This window comes from Myotis daubentonii, chromosome 4 (genome assembly GCF_963259705.1).
Source record: "Myotis daubentonii chromosome 4, mMyoDau2.1, whole genome shotgun sequence".
Taxonomy (NCBI): domain Eukaryota; kingdom Metazoa; phylum Chordata; class Mammalia; order Chiroptera; family Vespertilionidae; genus Myotis; species Myotis daubentonii.
In genome coordinates, this window is record NC_081843.1 from 33,000,958 (window position 1) to 33,021,774 (window position 20,817).

Sequence of the window (20,817 nt, forward strand, 5' to 3'; positions counted from 1 at the left end):
TGGGTCAACTGGATAGCCACACAGGAAAAATATCCTGCTCCCTCCTTGGCAGAATAAGGCCCCTCCCCAGTAATGGCCCCCACAACCTGTGAACATGCCTACATGGCAGAGGGGAGTTAAGTTACTGATGGAATTAAGGTTGCGAATGAGATGACCTGGAGATGGAAGATTATCCTGTACTATCCAGGCAGGTCCAATGTAAGCACAGGGTCCTTACAAGTGGAAGAGGGAAGCAGGAACAAAAGAATCAGAGATGGCAGTGTGCAAAGGACGCAGTCCAACACTGCTGGCTTTGAAGATGGAGGCAGGGGCCACCAGCCAAAGAATGCAGGCTGCGTCTAGAAGCTGGGAAAGGTGAAGAAACAGAATCTTCCCTTGAGCCTCTCGAGTCTAGAGGCTAGATGGAACGTAGCCCTGCTGACATCCGAATTTTAGCCTGAGATCCATTTCAGACTTCTGACCTCCAGAATTGTAAGATGTTGTTTTAAACTACTGAGTGTGAGCCCGGCTGTGGTGGCTTAGTGGATTAAGCATTGACCTATGAACCAAGAGGTCCTGAGTTCGATTCCAGACAGGGCACATGCCCGGGTTACAGGCTCGATCCCCAGTAGGGGGCACGAAGGAGGCAGTCAATGATCCTCTCTCATCATTGATGTTCCTATCTCTCTATCTCTCTCTTCCTCTCTGAAATCAATTAAAAATATATTTAAAAATAAACAACTAAGAGTGTGGTCATTTGTTATAGTAGCAAAAGGAAACTAATAAACTTACTCACATAGCACATAGAGATCGATTCCTCATGGACAGCAGATCTAAATGTGAAAGTTAAAACAATCCAGTCTTTAGAAGAAGACATGGAAGACCTTCATAACATTGGAGCAGGCACAGACTCCTTAAACAGGACACAGGAAGTGCTGAAGATAAGGGAAAGATAGATAAATTGGACAAGATTAAGAGCTTCTGTGCATCAAACGATACACTGAGAGAGGGGGGATGGGAAAGCCACAAAGGGGGAGGAGACATCGGCAATTCCTGTGTTCTACAAAGGATTCATATTCAGAATATAAAAAGAACTCTGACAAGTCAAGTTTGAAAAACAGCAAAAGCACTTCACAAAAACAGGGCATCCAAAAGACCAATAAACACATGCAAAGATGTTCACCTTTAGTAGTCATCAGGGTAACACCATACATCCACCAGCCTGTGTAACAACAGGAATGTGTGCACGTGTGCACCAAAAGACATGTTCTTTTCCTAATGCTGCCAAACTGAAAATAACCCAAATACCCACTACCATTAGAATGACTACATAAGTTGTCACTCAGTCACGTGTGTAAATAAATTCACACAATTGAATAAAACACAGCAATGAGAATGAGTGAACTGCAACCACAGGTAACAATGTGTATGAATCTTGGGATTATAATCTCGAGTGGAAAAAAGCCGGACATAAAAGAGTGCGTGGAGTATGACCGTCTGCTTCCATTTAAAGTGAAGTTCAGGGGCAGGCAGTGTGGAGTTATTGCTGGTGTTAGAAATCAGGGCAGGGGTCACGCTGGGGCCAGGCATACTGACTGGAAGAAACAAGAGGGGCTTCTGGGAGCTGGCCGGTTCTGATTCTGGGTCTGGCTGCTGTTTCACAGTCATTCACTTGGAGAAAATTCAACAAGCAGTGCACTTAGGACAGGTACACTCTTCTGTATGGAGGCTGTACTGCAATAAAACGTTTTAAAACTTTCCCTGGGCAGGAGTGGAGGACGTAGGGATGGTCCCTGCTGCTCTGGGACCTTCCCACCCATCAGACTGCCCCAGCTGGTGGCACCTAACCATGTGGACCGACTTGAGCGCCTGCCTCCCCACAGTTCTGTGAGCTCCCTGGGGAAGGCCCGAGCCCCTTGGACTTCAGGCGCCCGGGGTGTGGCACTCGGTGGTGCTGTGCGCATTGAACAACCTTCCCAGGACCCACCTTCCCTAAAGAAGGTCGCGAGTCAGCACAGGCCTCCTCTCACACGGGAGCCTTCCCCTGCAGGGGGCAGGCCAGGAGGCTGACCCAGAGTCCAGGCTTGGCCCCTCCGTGGCATGAGAGGCTCAGCCAGCTCTGGGAGGAGCTGTAAACCAAGGCCCACAAGGAAGGGCCAGGGTGTGGCAGCCTGGAGAAGGCATGAACCAGCCAGGGGGATGAACCAGGACCAGGGCACCATCTACACCTCCGAAGGGCAACCCAAAGCTGCTGGAAGGCAGGGGAGGGGAGAGTAAAGAAGCGGCAGAACTTAATGGCCCTAGGGATAGGTCAGTCACTAACGAGCCCTCAAAGTTATGTTGTTGTTTTTATTGCTTCCAGAAAGGCAACCCCTGCCTTCCACTATCCCCAGCCACCAAATTCTGGCAGAATGCCCCACACCCATACGGACTGTCGCATCTCAGGCCTTTACACATGCTGTTCCCTCTGCCCAGAATGCCCTTCCTCTCGGCCTCTGGCAAACCCCCTCAGCTCTCACTGACAGCAGCTGACGAGGGCAGGTTCTTTGCGTATCTTGTTCACGGCTGAGCTCTCGGTACCTAGGACAGCGCCCAGCGCACACACAGCTCAGGATGTTTAATCAATAGGCGAATGGATGAAAATGCCCTCCTCTGCCACCCTTATCCTCCCCACACTCAGTTGGAGGCCATGGCAGCTTGTTCACACCCCATGGTGGCACTCACCGGCTGGCCTGAAGCCATGTCTGGGAAGGACAGAGAGGAGCAATTCAAGGTTCTAAGGACTCGCATCCTGCAGAAAAGCCGGCACCAAGCGCATCTGACGCACACAGCACACACAGGGTGCTCACCGGCTCTGGGTCCAAAGAGCAAAGAGACAGTGAGCCCCCATCGCTAGAGGGGACTGAGCAGAGACGAAGGCCTGCTCTGGGAGCAGGGTTCTGCTCCAGGTGGCACAGCTGCCATAGGAAGCTCTTCCAAACTCATGCAACTGTTATTACTGTCAAAACCCATATTAAGAGGGACCTGCTGAGCACCTCCACCTCCCAGGGCCAGCCCACCACAGGGCAAGGGCGATCATGCCCACACCTCTCTCTCTGAAGGGCAACCCAAAGCTGCTGGACTCTGCTTCTTCGCTGTCCTTGACTCTGAACTTGTGTGCTCAGGGTGGGATGAGACCCTCCTCCACTGAACTGCTCCAGCATAAGCAGCTGCAGATCTGTAATGTTTGCTCTGCTCCAGGCACCAGTCTAAGCGCTTTATAAAATTAACCCACTTAATCTGTACAACAGTCCTGTGAAGAAGATACTGTTATGAGCCCCAATTTACTAATGGGGAAACGGAGGCCCAGAGGGGTCAAGCCACTTGCCCAGGGTGATGCAACTGACAAATGGCAGATGTCTCATGGGAACTCGGGCCCCCTGGCCACGAGCCTGCGCTCTGAACCACTTCTCTTTATTTCCTCAGAACAAGACCAACTCTCCTCCAGTACCCAGGTCGGGGGGACAAGGGCAAAGATTTAGGCAAAAGGTTAGGAGGACAGCCCACAGCCCTCAGTGCCAGGGCCACGGTCTGCAGCACTCCTGCCTGCTGACCTGGCCCTCACCTGCCCTGGCCTTTTTTCCTGAGCCCCTTCCCCCCAGAGCCCCGCATTTCAGCCTCCCTAAACTTCTCAGTGCTCCCTCAGACACCCTCCGCCATCTGCCAGGAATGCCTTCACCCCTCTTCTATCCCTTAGCCAACTCCTGGGACCAAGTGGGTGGGCACAGTCCTGTATCAGACCCTCCACACCTTCTCACGAGGTGGGGATTCTCGGGGCAGGGACCAGTCTGGCTCCTGGTTCACAGGGTCTCATCCACCCCTAGAGCCCATTAGACACTTTGAGGGGCTGGCTGCAGGCAGCAGCCCAGCCACAGCTGCTGGCTGGACCCTCCAGGAGGAGGATTAGAAGGATCAGAGGCGGCTGCTGCCCTCCCTCCCACCCTCTGCGTTCTGGACATCTGCCTGTCCCAGGACCACACTACCCAGCTCCTACTTGGAGGTGCTATCCCTCACTCAGGCTGCTGTTTCATACATAGCATGGCCTCACACGAGCCAATGTGACACTACAAAGCCACTCGGAACTTCCGCTCCCCCTCAGACCCAGCCGCTGGAAAGCCGTGTCAAGTTACCTCCACAGAGGGTGCCAGGACCCCTTGGGCATCGTTTGGCTTTTGCTACCCTGCGTTTCCTCTTTTTCCCGTCTTTTTCATCTCATTATACTGCGTTTATCTTTGCAAATCACCTCAAGTCCTCTCTAGAATCAGACAAAGTGCACACATGACCCTCTCGGATGTCGCCCCTCCTCTGTGCTCGCCGTTCCCCGTTCCCCGAGCCCAGCACCACCTCTGGTCTGAAAGAAGCTGATTGTGAGCTGAGTGACCGAAGCTACAAGCAACGGATTTATGAAGCGAACGGTCTACGTTAGAAAAGGACCTGGGCAGAAGCAGGATAGAGGGCAGCCCCAAACCCGAAGACGCCAAGTGCCCTCCTGCCCTCACCACTAGACACAACGAGGCCCTACAACTAGACGCAGACCCGGCTCCTTCCTGAGCCCCCAGCCAGACACTCTGCTCCTTCGCTTTCCTGCTTTGTGCCCTCAGAAGGCCCTCCTAAACTCCCCCAAGTCCGCCCCTCCTTCCAGACAGGGCCCAGTCCTAGTCCTCCAGGGAGCCCCAGGCCATCTCACCCACCCAGTGCCTGTGGACCACCTGCAACCCCTGCCAGGGCAATGACCGCACTGGGCACTGAGGCAGCTCTCCTACTCGTCTTCAAATGTTCTCAGAGGCGCTGATCTTGTTCACATTTCCAGGAAGGGTGCTGATGTCTTCCTAATTCAGTGAAAGCTTCTCAAAGGCAGGGTCCAAAACTGAAGTGCACTGTGCTCCCTACACACTGAGCGGCAGGTTAATCCTCACCGGAGGACATCTTTTCATTGATTTTTAGGACGAGTGGAAACGAGGGGGAAGAGACACAGAGAGAGACCGGGGCCGGGGATGGAGCCTGCAGCCGAGGTATGTGCCCTTGATGGGAATCGAACCCGGGACCCTTCGGTCCGCACCCGATGCTCTACCCACCCCACCAAGCCAAACCAGGTAGGGGTGAGAGGCTGCTTTCTGCACAGCCATCCACCCATCCTTGATGCCACATGTTGGGGGCGAGGGTGGGGCCCACCAGGGAAGAGCTGGGGCCAGGGTGGGTCCAAGCAGGAGCAGATCAGCCCTGGACACCCCCAGGACTTCGGCTTAGGGAAGGGAAGCCGGCAAACCAGGCTCTCCTTGGGAGCCTGCAATCCCACCCTCTCATGGCAAAGAGGGCAAAAGGGCAAAGAGGGCAAAAGGGCAAAGAAGGGAGTGGACGTCTTTCTGGCTGCAGCTGGGGTCAAAGGTAAGATTCCAGGGACGGAGCCAGGGCTGCTCAGTGAAGACGGAAGCCGGCAAGTGGACAAGGCCCCGCACTTATGCCTTGTTAATAAAAACCACCTGCGTGCTCCGCTCTCTATTCAGAAGGGAGCCATTTCATTGTCATTTTGAAGCATTTCTTCTGAAAACATGGGTTTTGTATTACTGTGTCTGTGTACTGACCCTGGCAGCACAGCTCAGAGCAGGGAGTGGGGGGACAGGGTAGGTCCTACACTGGAAATAGGAACGCCAGCCTCCTCAGCTCCAAGCCAGGGCCGGGGAGAGCCCTGGGGCACAGCCATCCCGTCCTCCCCTGAGATCAGCGAACTCCAGTTTCTCCCCAGGAATCCCACTTCGTATCCTGTGGCATTTTTGTAAGTCAGCTATGGGTCTACCTCTCCCATCATATCGAGAGCTCTCAAGGAGGGTGACACCCCATTTGCCCGTCCTTCCCCAGAACATACCACGCATCAGAAATGCAGCCCACATTGTAGCAGCTGTGCCCAGCACTGCCTCCCACCCCGTCCCAGAGACCATGTGGCCTGCCTCCCCCAGCGGAGTGGACAGGGCAGACACCCTCACCCACGCCAGGCCAATCGGTTTCTCTGGCACCCCAAGACCAAGGGCAGTGCTCCTGGGAGGTCCCGTGGCCTCAGCCACACCAACAACCCGGAGAGAGCGAGCCTGCAGGGAGAGAAGGGACAGAGGCACCAGGAGAGGTGGGGAAAATGAAACCACAGTCCAGAGAGGAAAGCCGGAGGAGGGGTTGCTTGCCAGCTTCCCGAGTCCTGGGGGAGCCAGGCTGCCTGCAATTGTTTGCTATACAAGTTCCCTTTCCCTCCTCACTCTCCTTTCACTTAACCTAATTGGAGGTTTCTGACAAAATGATCCCAGAAACACGGTCAGAGCCTGCTCCCCTTCCCGATCAAGGGCAGGCCCATCATCAAGCCATGCCCGCTACTCAGTTTACAAGGTGAGGCAGGTTTGGGTAGGGCCAGCACCAGAGAGCATGCTGGGAAGGCAAGGCACCGCCAGCCGGGGCCCTGAGAGTCAGAGAGCATTTGGACTTTGCACTTCAGCAAATGAGGTGGAGGTGTCTGAAGACAGCATGGCCAAAATTGTGCTTTAGGGTCAAATGGCGAAGGGGCATGTCTTCTAGGTACACAGTAGGTGCCTAACAAATGCATGGAGGGCAAACAGGATTTCCTCATCTCTAAAATATAGGGAATGTGATGAAGATATCCAAAAACTAACACACATTTAAAAAGCTCAAAAAAGGGCCCAGCGTACACTCAATATGTATTTTGTTTTATTTTCGACCTACACACAGACTGCTGTTCTCCCCTCAAGAACTGGCCAGATGCTATGTTCGGAATGTTTGTGTCTCCCCAAATTCATATACTGAAGCCTAATGCCGAATGTGATGGTGTTAGGAGGTGGGGCCTGTGGGATGTGATTAGGTCATGAGGATGGAGCCCTGATGAAGGGGATTAGTGCCCTTATAAAAGAGACCCCCACAAAACTCCCTTGCCCCTTCCACCATAGGATACAAGGAAATGGCTGCAACCTGGAAGAGGGCCTTCACCCGACCACACTGGCAGCCTGACCTCAGACTTCCAGCCTCCAGAACTGGGAGAAATAAGTTTCTGTTGTGTATAAGTCTGAAGTATTTTGTTAAAACAATGGGACTAAGATGACGGGGAACCAGGAGGGTCAAGAATGCAGCTCCCCCCACTTTGGACATAGAAGCAGAGGTAGAGTAGATGGCATCAAAAGGGCAAGGTCAATCTTTAGGGTGGCAGGGCCAGGGACGGAAGGCCAAAAGGGAACGGTCCCCTACAGTGGATCAGAGTGGAGGGAACACGGATGGCTAGAGCTGTGGGGATGGTGGCCTGCCCATTGCCAAGGGAGGTGTACCAGAGTGGGAGGGGGGGAGGTGAGGAGGCTGCAGTGAGGCAGAGAACAGGGCCTGGGCGAGGCTAACAGGCAGGACTGCCTGACGGTGGACAGATGGAGAGGGAATAAGCGTGTGTGTATGCGTGTGTGCATATGCGTATGCGTGTGTGCGTATGCATGTGTGCGTATGCGTGTGTGTGTGTGTGCGTGCGTATGCGTGTGTGCGTATGTGTGTGTGGAATGTAGGGCCACCAGGCACAGCCACAATAACAACACTGGGCATGTCTCCATCAAGTGAACATACTTCACACACACACTGATTCAAGTCTCTCAATAACCCTCACAGGTAGATACCATAAGTAGCCCCATTTTCATAGACGGGAAAATTGAGGCAGAGAGAGGTATAGTGATTTGTCACTAGTAGGTGGCAAAGCTGGGATTTGAACGCAGGCTGTCAGGGCCCAGTATCTGAGCTCTTAACCACTAACGTGGACAGGAGATGCTGGAAAAGAATTGGTGCCCAAGGGTGAATCCCCAACTTGGGATTTGGGGCTCTGGGTGCAAAATTCTAGGCATCACCTTCCCAGCCTGCCGGGTGGCCCTGGGGGCTTGCAGATGCACCCTTGTGTGCCTAGGTTCCCCCCAGGTGCCCTCTGCCAGGCTCTTCTGCCTTTGAAACACCTCTGCATCTCTAACCCCTCCATAGAGATGCGCCCCACCATCACTTGTAGGCCAGGCACTGCGGGTGAAACGGCTCGTGGAGGAAGACGTCTGAGGGGCCCCTCCTGGGAAAGGAGGAAGGACAAGACAATCCCTTCCCTCAACAGAACTCCCCCGCCTTAGACCCCATGCCCCATCACCTAAACCCTTCACTGCTCCTCTAACCCAGCGGCTACCAGGACTCCTGCCCTTCTCTGACTCCAGGCCCTGCCCATGCTATTTCCCTGTCTGAAGCCCATTTGGCATCCTGACAGCAAACTTCTGCAATGGACTCCATCAAGCTTCCTCTCCACTCCACCCTCCACGTGTCCCTCCTCTGCTCCCAGCCCGCCCACCACTTCACTCAGTGATGGGCGCTGCTCCCTAGTGGCAGCGATGCCCCCAGTCCTGTGTACCTGCCAGCGCCTGGCAGAGCTGGGCCAGGTGACAGCAGCTGGATGAATGAAGGGTTCATTGTTTACATTACAACCGGTGGGGAGTGTGTGGCACACAGGAGGTGAGGCTGCACCACGTGGTGCTCCCTGTACCCTGCTCCTCCTCTGCCAGCAGCCCCAGGCCAGCCCCCTAGCCTCCCTGGGCATCTTACAAGGGTGAGGACAGCCAGCACCCCTCACGTGGACTCCCATTTCTCACCCAGAAGGGAGAGGTAGCATCTCAGAGATTGGGGGATGGGCCGCTGTGTGTGTGACTCCCCACAAGGTGCCCCTCTGCCCATCCTCTCCAGGGAGGGGGTGGGGCTACAGCCAGCGTGGCAGTGCCCAGCGAGCACCCGCCCCACCCAGGCCCCGCCTGAAGGGCCCAAACGGGCGGGTCCTGGAGGCCCAGCGAAGCATCCTAGGCGGCTGCGGCCCCTCCCTATGGGGAGGGCAGAAAATCTGCTGCCTCACCAGCCACCAGCGCCCAGCTTCGGGGGGGACACCCCCTGCGGGGAGTCGCCCTGCCCCAGTCTCCCCCTAACCCCTTCTGCTGTGCACTTCAACCAAGTTTTGCAAAGGACATCAGCCAGGCGCTTCCAGCCCGCGGGCGAGGGCTCCGTGTCCTCCCAGACCCCGGTCTGCAGAAGGGGGCTGGGGGCCGCGCCCACCAGGAGGCGCCCCTCGGGCCAGGCAGCCAGAGCCCTCGCCCTGCCCTGGGGAGAGGGGACGGGCGGCCCCGGCAGATGTGCCGAACCCTGGTCTGTAGATGGGGGGACGAGGCGCTGACGATGCCCTCTCCACGGGGACGCGCAGCCCGCCCAGCGCCTCCCCACGCCAGAGCACCCCTCCTCGTTTGCAGGCATAGGGAAGTTGGGGTGCACCCAGGGCCGGCTCCGCTCACGCCCACCCACCAGCCGCGGCCGTGCGGCCTCTCCCCGGCCCGACGCTGTCCCCGGGCCGGCCCGCTCCCGCCGAGGCTGGGGCCGCCGCCGCCTCCCGAGCCCCCGGTCCTTTGTTGCCCGTCAAGCCCCCTCCTCCAGGGCGCCCGCGGCTCCTACCTTCGCCCCTCGGGCAGCAGGATGAGCGGCAGCGGCCGGGCGCCGGCCTCCTCCTCTGCGGGCCGCCGCCGCGGGGGGAGAGGATGCTGCGGCCGCTCCCGGACCCGCCGCCCCGCCCCGCCCCGCCCCGGCTGAGCCCCGCGGCGCCCGGACACCGCGCCCGCGCTCCGCACCGGGCCTCGCGCCGCGTGTGCGCCGGCCGGCGGCGGGAAAGCAGGAGGAGCGGCCCCGGGCAGCCCCGCCGCCGCCTCCGCGCCCGCGGCCGAGCCCAGCAGCCGAGCGGAGCGGAGCGAGCGGCCCGGCTCCGGGAGGGAACAAAAGGGGCCGGCGCTGGGGAGGGCGCCGGAGGGCGGGGCCGGCGCGGCGGGGGCGGGCCCGCGGCGCGCGGCCTCGCGGTTCTCGGGCCCCGGCGCCGAGCCGTCAGCGCGCGGGCGGGCGGGCGGGCGGGCGGGAAGCGCGGCGCGGCTGCTGGTCTTCGGGCCGCAGGCAATTGGAGGTGTCGGGGTGCGCCGACACCCCCTTCAGCGCTGGCCCCCTGTTGGTCTTCGGTCGCGTTTGGCTTCAGCCTGGCTCTGCTCACGAGGATGGCCCAGACCTCTGGGAGAGAGGGAGGCCTGGGAAGCTGCGGGGAGGGACGGGGAATTCCAGGAAGCCTTCGCGGAAGAGGTGACTTGGACTGGACAGGAAGCGTTGAGGAGGGGACAGTGTGGCCGAGGCTCGAACTCCGGATCCTCCTGAGCTGTCCCGAGGCTAGAGGGGGTGGTGATAAATGACACAGGGTTCTTGGTGATTTGCTGCCAACATGTCTTTGCAGAAATTGGTACCCAAGACAGAGGAAGCCCGAGCCCTTCTCCCCGGGGCAAGGATCTCTCTCTCTCCTGCGATGTCAGGGAGCTGCGCGGCCCAGCCCCCCGAGTGGGGGAGCAGAGGCTAAGTGGCAGCCAGAGATGAGAAATAAATGACTCCCAACACCCATAGGAGCCTGGCTGTGGTTGGCCTCTGTGCTTCTGTGCCCCCTTCCCCCTTGATAAACTAACCTCTGAGCCTCTGCCTTGCTGGTTTCTCTACCGGTAATGCTGCCCGCTCGCCCCGCTTACACAAATCACCCTTCCCCTTCAAAGCCTGGCTCAAACTCGCCTTCATTTCCCCGGAGCCTGGGAACCTGGCTGTACTGGGGGAGGCTGTGATGTCTGCACTGAGACTCGCTCCCGAGGGCGGGCACCAGCACAGTCTTGTTTATGTCCCCGAAGGTGCCCACCACCGTGCCTGGCCAAGGGTGCACATTCAGTGACACTTGTTGAATGAATAAATTTGCTAAGTTGGCACCAACCGTCCTTCCATTGCCCTAGTATCCAGAATCTTTGAGAAATGAATTAACCTCTGGAACTCCGTTTCCCCACCGATAAACTGAGATAGTGTTTCACTTCAGTCTGGCAAATATGTACTGGCATAACGATGGAGGCTGGGCACGGGCCAGTCCTGAGGAGGCCCCCAGCTGGTGAGGGTGCAAGACCTGGAGACCAGCTGGGGAGGAGGGTGCAGAGTGAGCCCACAGGAGAACAGGCTTCCGGAGGAGGTGCCAACCTCATAGGAAAGGAGGGGGTTCGAGGTGGGAAGGGCTGTGCTCAAGACCGAGGGAGGATGGGGCTGGGGTGAGTGGTCTGATATCTATATATATATAAAAGCCTAAGTGACCGTTACAACCGGAAGACCAGAGAGACTGCCCCCTGGTGGTCAGTGTGCTTCCACAGCCAACCTCCCCCAGTCCCTCCCCCTGGCTGGCAAACCTCCCGCAGTTCCTCCCTCCCATGCCTCCCTGTCTGGCAGGCTCCATTCAGCAGCTGGCAGGCCCCAGCAGGCCCCAGCAGGCCCCAGCCAGAAAGGCCCTGGCAGGCCCTGGCTGGCAGGTGCCAGCAGGCCCCCAGGCCCCGGCCGGCAACCGGTAGACCCTAGCTGTCCAGGCCCCAATAGGGACTGGGCGAGACAGCCCCAATAGGCCCTGATCGCCAGCCAGGCCTAGGAACCCCCGCCCCCACCTGTACGAATTTTGTACACCAGGCCTCTAGTTAAGAGATAAGACCAAGGCATCAAGCTGTGGTGAGAATCCAGCTCCCTCACCTCCAGCTGATGCGCAATACTCTCTGGGCCTCTGTTTCCCCATCTGTAAAATGGAGCTGGTGTTACACTGCTCCTAGGGTTGTTGTCAAGGCTGAAGGCGTTAATCTAGTGAAGGGCTTAGAACAAAGAGTGTCAGGTGCAAAGCTGACATTCAAAGAGCAAGGTCATAAAAGGACTTTGTGCGTTAGGAGGCTGGATCTTCTCCTGTGAGCTGGAGATTTCTAACAGGGACTTCTCTCCCATGCAGAGGAAGAAGCACAGAGAGCGAAGTGCAGGGCTTTTCCAGTTGTTCTCCTCCTAAGATTCTGCCCGCTCCTCCCTCCCTTGGGAATAGTGGTGGGCAGGGAGCCCAGGAAGGCTTTGAAGGCCATGGGGGTCCTGATGATGGAAAGCAAGTGAGGCCCAATCAGAAGCCATTGTGAAGGCTCTCCTGGCAGCTCATGGGGGCAGGCTGAGACCGGAGAGACTAGCTGGAAGGCTGTGGGGGTGCAAGCTAGAGCTGGGGTGCTGGGACACCGTCAGGGTGAGGGAGCAGCAGAGCAAACCAAAGGAGAGGCCACTCCAGGTCAGGTCTTCGGGATACTCCTTTGAGACTGAAATCCATGGGGACTCTCCCCAGAAACATGTGATATGCTTATGCACACATGCTTGTGCAGACACACACACACACACACACACACACACACACACACACACACACAGTGTTTTGCAGACAAGTTCAGACAGTTCACGGACACTCTGAAGTTCTGGGGCAGGAGAGAGTGCACAGAAAAAACAGAGCAGATGTGGTGTAGCTGAGAGTGTGATTTGCCCAAATGAGTGGGTTTCTGACCCAGACCAAATGGTATGTGGGCTCTGGAGGCACTTCTCCCTTCTTTGGCACCTGAGGCTTCTGGAACCAGGAAAGAGGCCAAAGTTCTCAGGACAACAACCCATCAGAGATGGATTAAGAAGGTTCCTCATTAAGAAAGGAAACCATCATTTCATCCTGGCCCCTCCTTGCACAGGTGGGGAAATTGAGGCATCAAAGAGAGGCAGGGATTTCAGATCACACAGATCCTGCTGTGATGCACCTGAGCTCACCTGTGCCCAGCCAGCACTTCAGCCACCTTCCACCCACCAGCCTGCTCCCTCCCTGCCAGCTCCCAGTTCCTGCAGAGTCCTAGCCCAGGGGAGGGCCACAATGGGTTCTTAAACTGGGCCGGAGGGCCGGAACAAAAGCATGGATGGAGTGTTTGTGTGAACTAATATAAATTCAAAGTAAACATCATTACATAAAAGGGTACAGTCTTTTTTTTTTTTTTAGTTATTTCAAACTCCGGCCCGCGGGGGGGGGGGGGGGGGGGGGGCGTAGTTTGCCCATGGCTGGTACTAACCTCTCCTTACCTGGACGGGGTGGGCGGAGCTGCAAAGGCACAACTCACCTGAGAGGAGCATTGATTGCCCTTGTGGCTGCTGGACTTGTTCTAGGTGAGACTACAGGTTTCTATCTTGTTGGGTTTTCTACTACCTGCAACCAGACAAATGATGTGGACATGGAGGGTGGAGCTGGGCACGATGCCCCAGCAACAGGCCTGTGGATGGTGGGGGTGGGCGGTGAGGGGGCTGGGACTACAGGGAGAGGGACTTTCTCACCCAAGCCTTTTGTCTCCATGGAAAGTGCTGATTTGATCATTTTCTTGCTGACACTGGCCATGACCAGGAGCAAGGTGGGGGAGGTGGCTTACGGGAAGAGCATATCAGGAATAATGGGGGGGGAGGGGGCAGGGCAGAGGTCTCAGAGGCCTGCGGTGGGGCAGCCACAGACAAGGCCTGGCTGCCCTACAGGTTACTGCCTCTCTGGTATTGTTTTATTTTAATTTTTAGGACCAATAGGACATCCACATGACGGCATATTTTATATTCTCTGAATCACTATTTATAATGTATTTGTAATAAATGGGGAAACACTCCTGTATTTATGTCAAATGAAAAACACACATCAAAAACTTGTGTATAAGGTAGAATCTCAACCGTGTAAACCGTAGAGGGGAAAAACTGGTCATTGTGATGGACTTTGGGTGGGGGAACCCACCATACACAAGAATAAACTCAAATGGATTAAAGACTTAAATGTAAGACTCAAAACCATAAAAATCATAGAAGAAAACCTAGGCAGTGAAATCTCAGACATTTCTCCTAGCAATATTTTTTTCTGATATATTTCCTTGGGCAAGGGAAACAAAATTAAAAAAATTAACAAATGGGACTACATTAAGCTAAAAAGCAAAAGAAACCACAACAAAATGAAAAAAATGACCCACTGGATGGAAGAATATAGTCACCAATGATACATCTGGTAACAGATTAATATTCAAAATCTATAAAGAACTTATAAAACTCAACATCAAAAAAATCCAATTAAAAAATGGGCAAAGGACGTGAAAGGACACTTTTCCAAAGAGGACATACAGATGGCCAATAGACATATGACAAGCTGCTCAACATCACTAATTGTCAGAGAGATGCAAATTAATACCACAGTGAGATACCACCTCACACCTGTCGGAATGGCTATCATCAATAAATCAACAAACAACAAGTGTTGGTGAGGATGTGGAGGAAAGAGAACCCTCGTGTACTGTTGGTGGGAATGCAGATTGGTGCGGCCACTGTGGAAAACAGTATGGAATTTCCTCAAAAAAATGAAACTGCCTTATGACCCAGTGAGTCCACTTCGGGGAATATATCTGAAGAAATCCGAAATACTGATTCGAAAGAATACTAGTATATGCACCCCATGATCATTGCAGTGTTATTTACAATGGCCAAGATTTGGAAGCAGCCCAAGTGCCCATCAGTAGACGAGTGGATAAAAAAGCTGTGGTACCTTTACACATGGAATAGTAAGAACTCAGCTGTAAAAGGGAAGGAAATCTTACCTTTGGCGACAGCATGGATGGACCTTGGACCTGTAGAGTAATATGCTAAGTGAAGTAAACCAGTTAGAGAAAGACAAATACCATATGATTTCACTTTCATGTGGAATCTAATGAACAAAATAAGCTAACGAACAGAATAGAAGCATACTCACAGATACAGAGAACAGACTGACAGCTGTTAGAGGGGAGTGGGCTTGAGGGCTGGGTGAAAAAGGTGAAGTGATTAAGCAAAGAATAAAAAAACCTCATAGACACAGTAAAGAAAAAAAGAAAAGAAAAATTTAAACCCAAACCTTTTTCTGTTGAAAACACACACAAAAAAATTATTGTTTGGATGCTGTCAGTGGCCTGGTGCTGGAGTAACATCACCATGGAGATATCAGCTGAGTCCATCACTCTGAAGGCTACACCCCTACTTTCAAAGAGGTCTTCGCCTGAGTCCTGCTCTTCCTTGCCTGGGAGAGGAAACCCAGGCACCTCCCTCCAGTTGGTACAAGTGGATACCGCCTGTGGAGGAGGGAGCCCAGCAGTGACAAGAAGTGTCTGCTACTGCCCAGCCCAGCTGGCCTGGTTCAGTGGGGTTCAGTGGTTGAGTGTCAACCTATGAACCAGGAGGTCACAGTTCGATTCTGGTTGGGGCTCATGCGGGGTTGTGGGCTTGACCCCCAGTGTGGGGTGTGCAGGAGGCAGCCAATCAATGACACTCTCTCTCATCACTGATGTTTCTCTCTCCCTCTCCCTTACTCTCTGAAATCAATAAAAACATATATTTTTTAAAGGGTCTGCTACTGCGTGGATGCACAAGGTCCTGGGATCTTTTTGCATGCAGCCTCCTCCATTTCCTACGGGCTGCTGAGTGAACAAAAGCTGGCATTTGTAAGTAAACTTATGACGGGGCAGGTTTCGAGCTAAGGAGGGCGTATGGACTGTGGAAGTGAAGACCAGCCCGGTGAGAACAAGCAGTGGCAGTGCAGGCGGAGCCGGCTGTAGCAGGCAGCCAGGCACCAACTCTGCGACGGCAGACACGCAGGCGGGTGGGAGAGCTTCGCAGTGGACAAGGATGGCGGGGTGTGTCTCGATGGGGAGGCTGATGGCGTGGGGAGCTGGACGCGGGGTAACCAGAAGCAGGACGTGTGTCACCGCCGTGATTGGTGAGGGGAGCAGATTTGGCTTTTTCCAGTTGGTCCTGAGTTGGAAGAAGAGGCAAAAACTTGATCGAGTCCTGGCCTTCGGGTTGTCACCCGGCCGCCTTCTGCCAAGGGAAGTCTCTAGAACAGGGGTGGGGAACGTCCTCATGAGGCCGGTGAAATCATTTGGCCTGGCCCTGCCAAGGCATTAGAGGTGAGTTAATGAAATGTTTGACCTAATTCCAGGCTGACTTTTAAGTTGGTCATTGTGTATGGCCCCTGAATGGTGTTACAAATACCCAAATGGCCCTTGGCAGGAAAGCGTTCCCCACCCCTGGCCCAGAAGGTGCTGGCTGGGGAGCTCCCCTCAGCCCCCCCCCCCCCCCCCCCCCCCCCCCCCGGTTTCCAGCCTCACGGCCTTCCTTCTGGGCCCCCGCGTTTGCACATCGGTGCAGTGCGCCAGTCAGCTGAGGCGGTGACACGCCCGGAGGCCTGTGAGCCTTCGCCGGGGACAGGGACGCTGCCAGTGTCTTTCTCCCCAGGACACTGCCCACTGGCCCTGCTGCTTGGCAGGGCTGCCCGTCCCTCCCGAGGCAGCACTTCCTCTGCAGCCAGTACAAGGGGACATTTCTTTTGGGTCTTTGGGTCCTTCTGAGAAGTCACACACATCAGTCACCCACCAAACACCCCAAAATTAGAGACTGACAGAATGTGACCAGTTAGTTATTTTACCATGAAAAGACATTGGAAAAAACAACCGTGCAATCGCCATCATTCCCTGCAAGAAAGGCTGCTTTAGCACCAGATGAAGGAAGGAACATAATGTGGGGATACAGAACAGTCCTTGAAACTACGTCAGCCTGGCTTCCTGAAAGCCTTGTTTTGTTCACCTTGTGGCTGATGGAGAAGCACTTGGTCAAGGTAGGCAGCGGTTCCTGGAAGATTGGGGAAGCAGCACCCCAAGGAGGTTCACTCTGGCTTAAAGGCACGACTTTCCTAGTCCCCCCCACCCCATCCCGATGCTCTCAGCCACCTTGGTTTCCTGAGAGAACTACAGGGATCTGTTTGGCTATTCTTGGACCAATCCACACGCCTTTCCATTCCCCCCCCCGCCCCACACACACATACACACACCCCTTCTGGGGCCCCCTGAGCCTTGGATGTCTGTGAGCCAGATGTTTGGAGAGAAGCTGGAAGGTCATTTGTCCAATCCCCGTTGCTTTTCAGCAGGAAAGATAAAGTGCGGTCAGACAAAGCACCATTAGGAAGGCCATCAGCCCTCTTGACAACCAGTCTCCTGTCTCTACAGCTTACCCCTGTGCTTCCTTGTTCATACACTGGCCCCTCAGCCCACTGATGTGGTCCATGTGTGTATGATACACAAAAGTTAGAGCTCATATTCAAACTGCTGGTGTCCTAGCCACAAAACCCCCTTTACTGCTTTCAAATCCTTCAGCCCCTTTTCTGCCCAGGGTATGGCTACAGAATACTTTGACAAGACAGGTGCACAGGTTCACACAGTGTGAGGCGGTAAGAGCGCTGATGGCGTTGCCTGTGATGCTTTGGGTGGTGCTCTGGGCTACATCTCATTCTCAATGTGTGGGATCAAGGGCCGCTTCCTGGACAAGGTGACAGCCCAGATGTGTCTTGACGACTGAGTGGCAGGCAGAGGGAGCAGCCCAAAGGTGCCGTTGTGAGGAGCCTTGAAGAACTCGGGCCACCAGAGCACAGGGAATGGAGCTGAGAGGAAGGCGGGGGGCAGCAGGCCTCTGTCGGAGAGAGATTCCTATGGCTGGGCCATGGAGGAGGGCTTCTGGACCTGACCCGAAGCTGGCTCCCTAGGTCATATAGGGACAGTGTGGTGACAGGTTAGAGGAGCAGGGCCAGCAGAGACGAGGGGGTGGGGGTGCCCACGAGGACAGAGACGAGAACTATGGCTCCCAGCCACACCAGCCTCTATGCCAGCGGTTCTCAACCTGTGGGTCGCGACCCCTTTGGCGGTCAAACGACCCTTTCACAGGGGTCGCCTAAGACCATCCTGCATATCAGATATTTAGATTTCGATTCATAACAGTAGCAACATTACAGTTATGAAGTAGCAACGAAAATAATTTTGTGGTTGGGTCACAACATGAGGAACTGTATTTAAAGGGCCAGAAGGTTGAGAACCACTGCTCTATGCCTAGTGGTGTGTGACCTGAGGAAGAGCAAGTCGTGGAAGACAGGACCCCCACATTCTAGGCTCCCAGCTCCTCCCAGCAAGAGAAGGGACCCCAGTGCCTGATGCCTCTGACGCTGAGGGGGAGGGGGGCTTTGCTGCCTGCAGCTGGAGTGAAGGACGGACCTCAGCTGCCTGCCTAAGAAAGCAGGGCCAGCCCTGGCCGGTGGCTCCGTGGTTAGAGCATTGGCCCACGCACCGAAGGGTCACAGGTTCGATTTCCAGTCAAGGGCACGTACCTGGGCTGCAGGTTCCATCCCCAGACGGTGCAGGAGGTAAACCATGTCTGTGTCTCTCTCACATCGATGTTGTTCCTCTCCCTCTCTCTCTCTCTCCCCCCATCTCTCCCTTCAACTCTCTAAAAACCAATGGAAAAAATACCCTCTGGTGAGGATTCACACACACACACACACACACACACACACACACACACACACACACAGTGCGGGGCCAGGGACATGAACATACTTGTTTTCCAAACCCGCTGCCCCGCCTTGAGAGTCTGCATTCTCCACGCGCTCCTGAGGGGACGCTGTGTCAGAGCCTCCCGCTCTGTGGACAGAGCTCCTGTGACCCTTGGCAACGGAGGCTGGGTCCAAAGAAAAGTGATGCCACAGACACGATGATCCCAAGGGGGCCCAGTCGGGGGGAGGGGCACCCAGCTGGGTGCCCTCCGGAGCTGTGGCGACAGCAATGCCAGTGCACGCTCAGCTCGGACGGACGAGCAGCTCGGGAAGCGTACGTGTGGAGGAATGGGGCACCGGCTTGGGAAGCCACAGACCTGTGGGCCTGGAGCTGCGTTCCATGCATGTGATGCACCAGGTGTGGGGCCCTGGATGAGGGCCTCGGGCTGCGGCCTCAGTCTCCTTGTCTGCCAAACGCGAACGGCAGGCTCCCCCTCACACACAAGGACAGACAGACAGTCCAGCCACGAGGCTCTGATGGGAGCATGGCCAGGGCGCCCGGGGCCACGTCTGACTCTCACCTGTGGGGCTAAGAGGTGCGCCAGCAGCTCAGGGCCTCGGGGCTGTTCCTGCACAGAGCCTGGTCACCCCTGCCTTTTCTCGTTGGTTGAACGAGGAGAGGAAGAAACAGAGATGTTAGTCCGGAGCGGTCAGCCCTGGTCAAAGCGTTAGCGAAGGGGTGAGAAGGAAGGAACCGAAATGAACCTTTTCTGTCTTTGGCCGGAGGGAGGGTGTCTGTGAATGTCATCAGGGAGCTGGTTCCTCTCCTTCCGCAGCCTGGACGCTGCAAGCAGCCGCTGCAAACCTCCCATAGGGCCTGTGAAGGCGTGTCTCCTCTTCTGTGCGATAGTTATCCATGCCTTTGTTTGCTATCGGGTGCTTTGTCTTCTTTCTTTATGATTTGTAGGATTATTTACATGTCTTAGACACTATTTCTTTGTTAAAATATATTTTTATTGATTCAGAGAGGAAGGGAGAGGGAGAGAGAGATAGAAACATCAATGATGAGAGAGAATCATGGATCGGCCGCCTCCTGCACACCCCCTACTGGGGATCAAGCCCGCAACCAGGCATATGCACATGACCAGAATCGAACCCGGGACCCTTAGGTCTGCAGGCCAACGCTTTATCCACCAAGCCAAGCCTTCACTCCCACACATCTGCTCATGGAGGTCAGACCCACTCAGTAATGCCTTACACTCACTGTGTGTCACTACCACTCACCTTTTTCTCTTTTAGCTCCACCCCAGCCTTCCCCGCCAGCTCCCAGGGCTGGTGGCCTGCACAGCCGAGCGTGCCGCAGCCGGTGCAGGGGGTGCTGACGTGGATCCCTTGTCCCACAGCGCCCAGCCGATCCTCTCACCCCCCTGCTCCGATGCGCCTTTTCCTCTCTGCATCTCCAGCCTCCACTCTGCCCTGGGAGGGCAAGTCCCCGGAGGGCCCAGCAGATGTCAGAGGGGCTGCACAAAGCTAGAGGGTATTCTCTCAGCCAGCCCATCGGAAGCACAGGCAACCCCCTGGACTGTGACTGGCGTCTGAGGTGGAGGGAGGCGGCAGGCTGGTGGGACTGAGCCCTTTAGCTGTGAGCTCTGTACAGGGAGATAGTGTCAGAATTGAATGACACTGTAGGTCACCCGATAGTTGTAGATAATTGCTTGGTGTGGGAAACCCACACATCAGCTGTCAGAAGTGAATTAGCTCGTGCAAGGAGACACAGGGAGTCTTCCTATAGTGGCCGAGTCTGTAGGTCAGGGTGGGGGTGGGGGTGGAATCACTGTGTGACTTTGGGCGGGTTTCTGCCCCCTCCACCCTTAGTTCATAGATGGGAGAGCTGTGGGGTCCATTGCTTTGGTTTTGATTATAAAGCATCACGCATATAAAGCACATTTATAAGCGTGACTCAAAGATAATACAATGAGCAGCCATGTTAAGAACATCTGGCGCCCTGGCCGGTGTGGTGCAGTGGGTAGAGCATCGGCCTGCGGACTGAAGGGTCGCCGGTTCGATTCCGGTCAAGGGCACACACCCGCGTTGCAACCTTAAGAACATCTGGCTTAAGAAATAAAACCTTGCCCTGGCCAGTTTGGCTCACTGGATGGAGCGTCAGCCTGTGGACCAAATAGTCCCAGGTTCAATTCCAGTCAAGGGAACATACCTTGGCTGCAGGCTCCTCCCCGGCCCAGGCCCTGGTTGGGGCTCATGCAGGAGGCAACCAATCAATATATTTCTCTCACATCGATGTTTCTCTCTGTCTTTTCCTCTCTCTTCCACTCCCTCTAAAAATCAATGTGGGGGGGAGGGGAGAAGACAACTTTACCAGGACCTTGAATCCCCTACACGCACCTTGCCGTCCCATCTCCTCCCCAAAGGTACCCGCTGTCGTGAATTTGGTTTCCCTCCCTTTGCTCTGCTTCCCTTTACATGTGCACCCCCTCAAACAGTGCTGTGTTCATACTGCGTGC

At 55.3% G+C, this 20,817-nt stretch overlaps 1 protein-coding gene across 4 annotated transcripts in view; it reads right to left on the reverse strand.

The window, feature by feature from the left end:
* Positions 1–9,831, reverse strand: part of CLIP2 (CAP-Gly domain containing linker protein 2) — a 70,041-nt gene extending 60,210 nt beyond the window's left edge. For 2 of the 4 annotated variants that reach the window (XM_059693438.1, XM_059693437.1), the window contains exon 1: positions 9,508–9,830. The gene's annotated coding sequence lies outside the window, so the exon portion shown is untranslated. Of the gene's footprint in view, positions 1–9,507 lie in introns of all 4 variants that reach the window. The other 2 variants (XM_059693439.1, XM_059693440.1) reach the window with 2 other exon arrangements.
* Between the last annotated feature and the right edge of the window lie 10,986 nt (positions 9,832–20,817).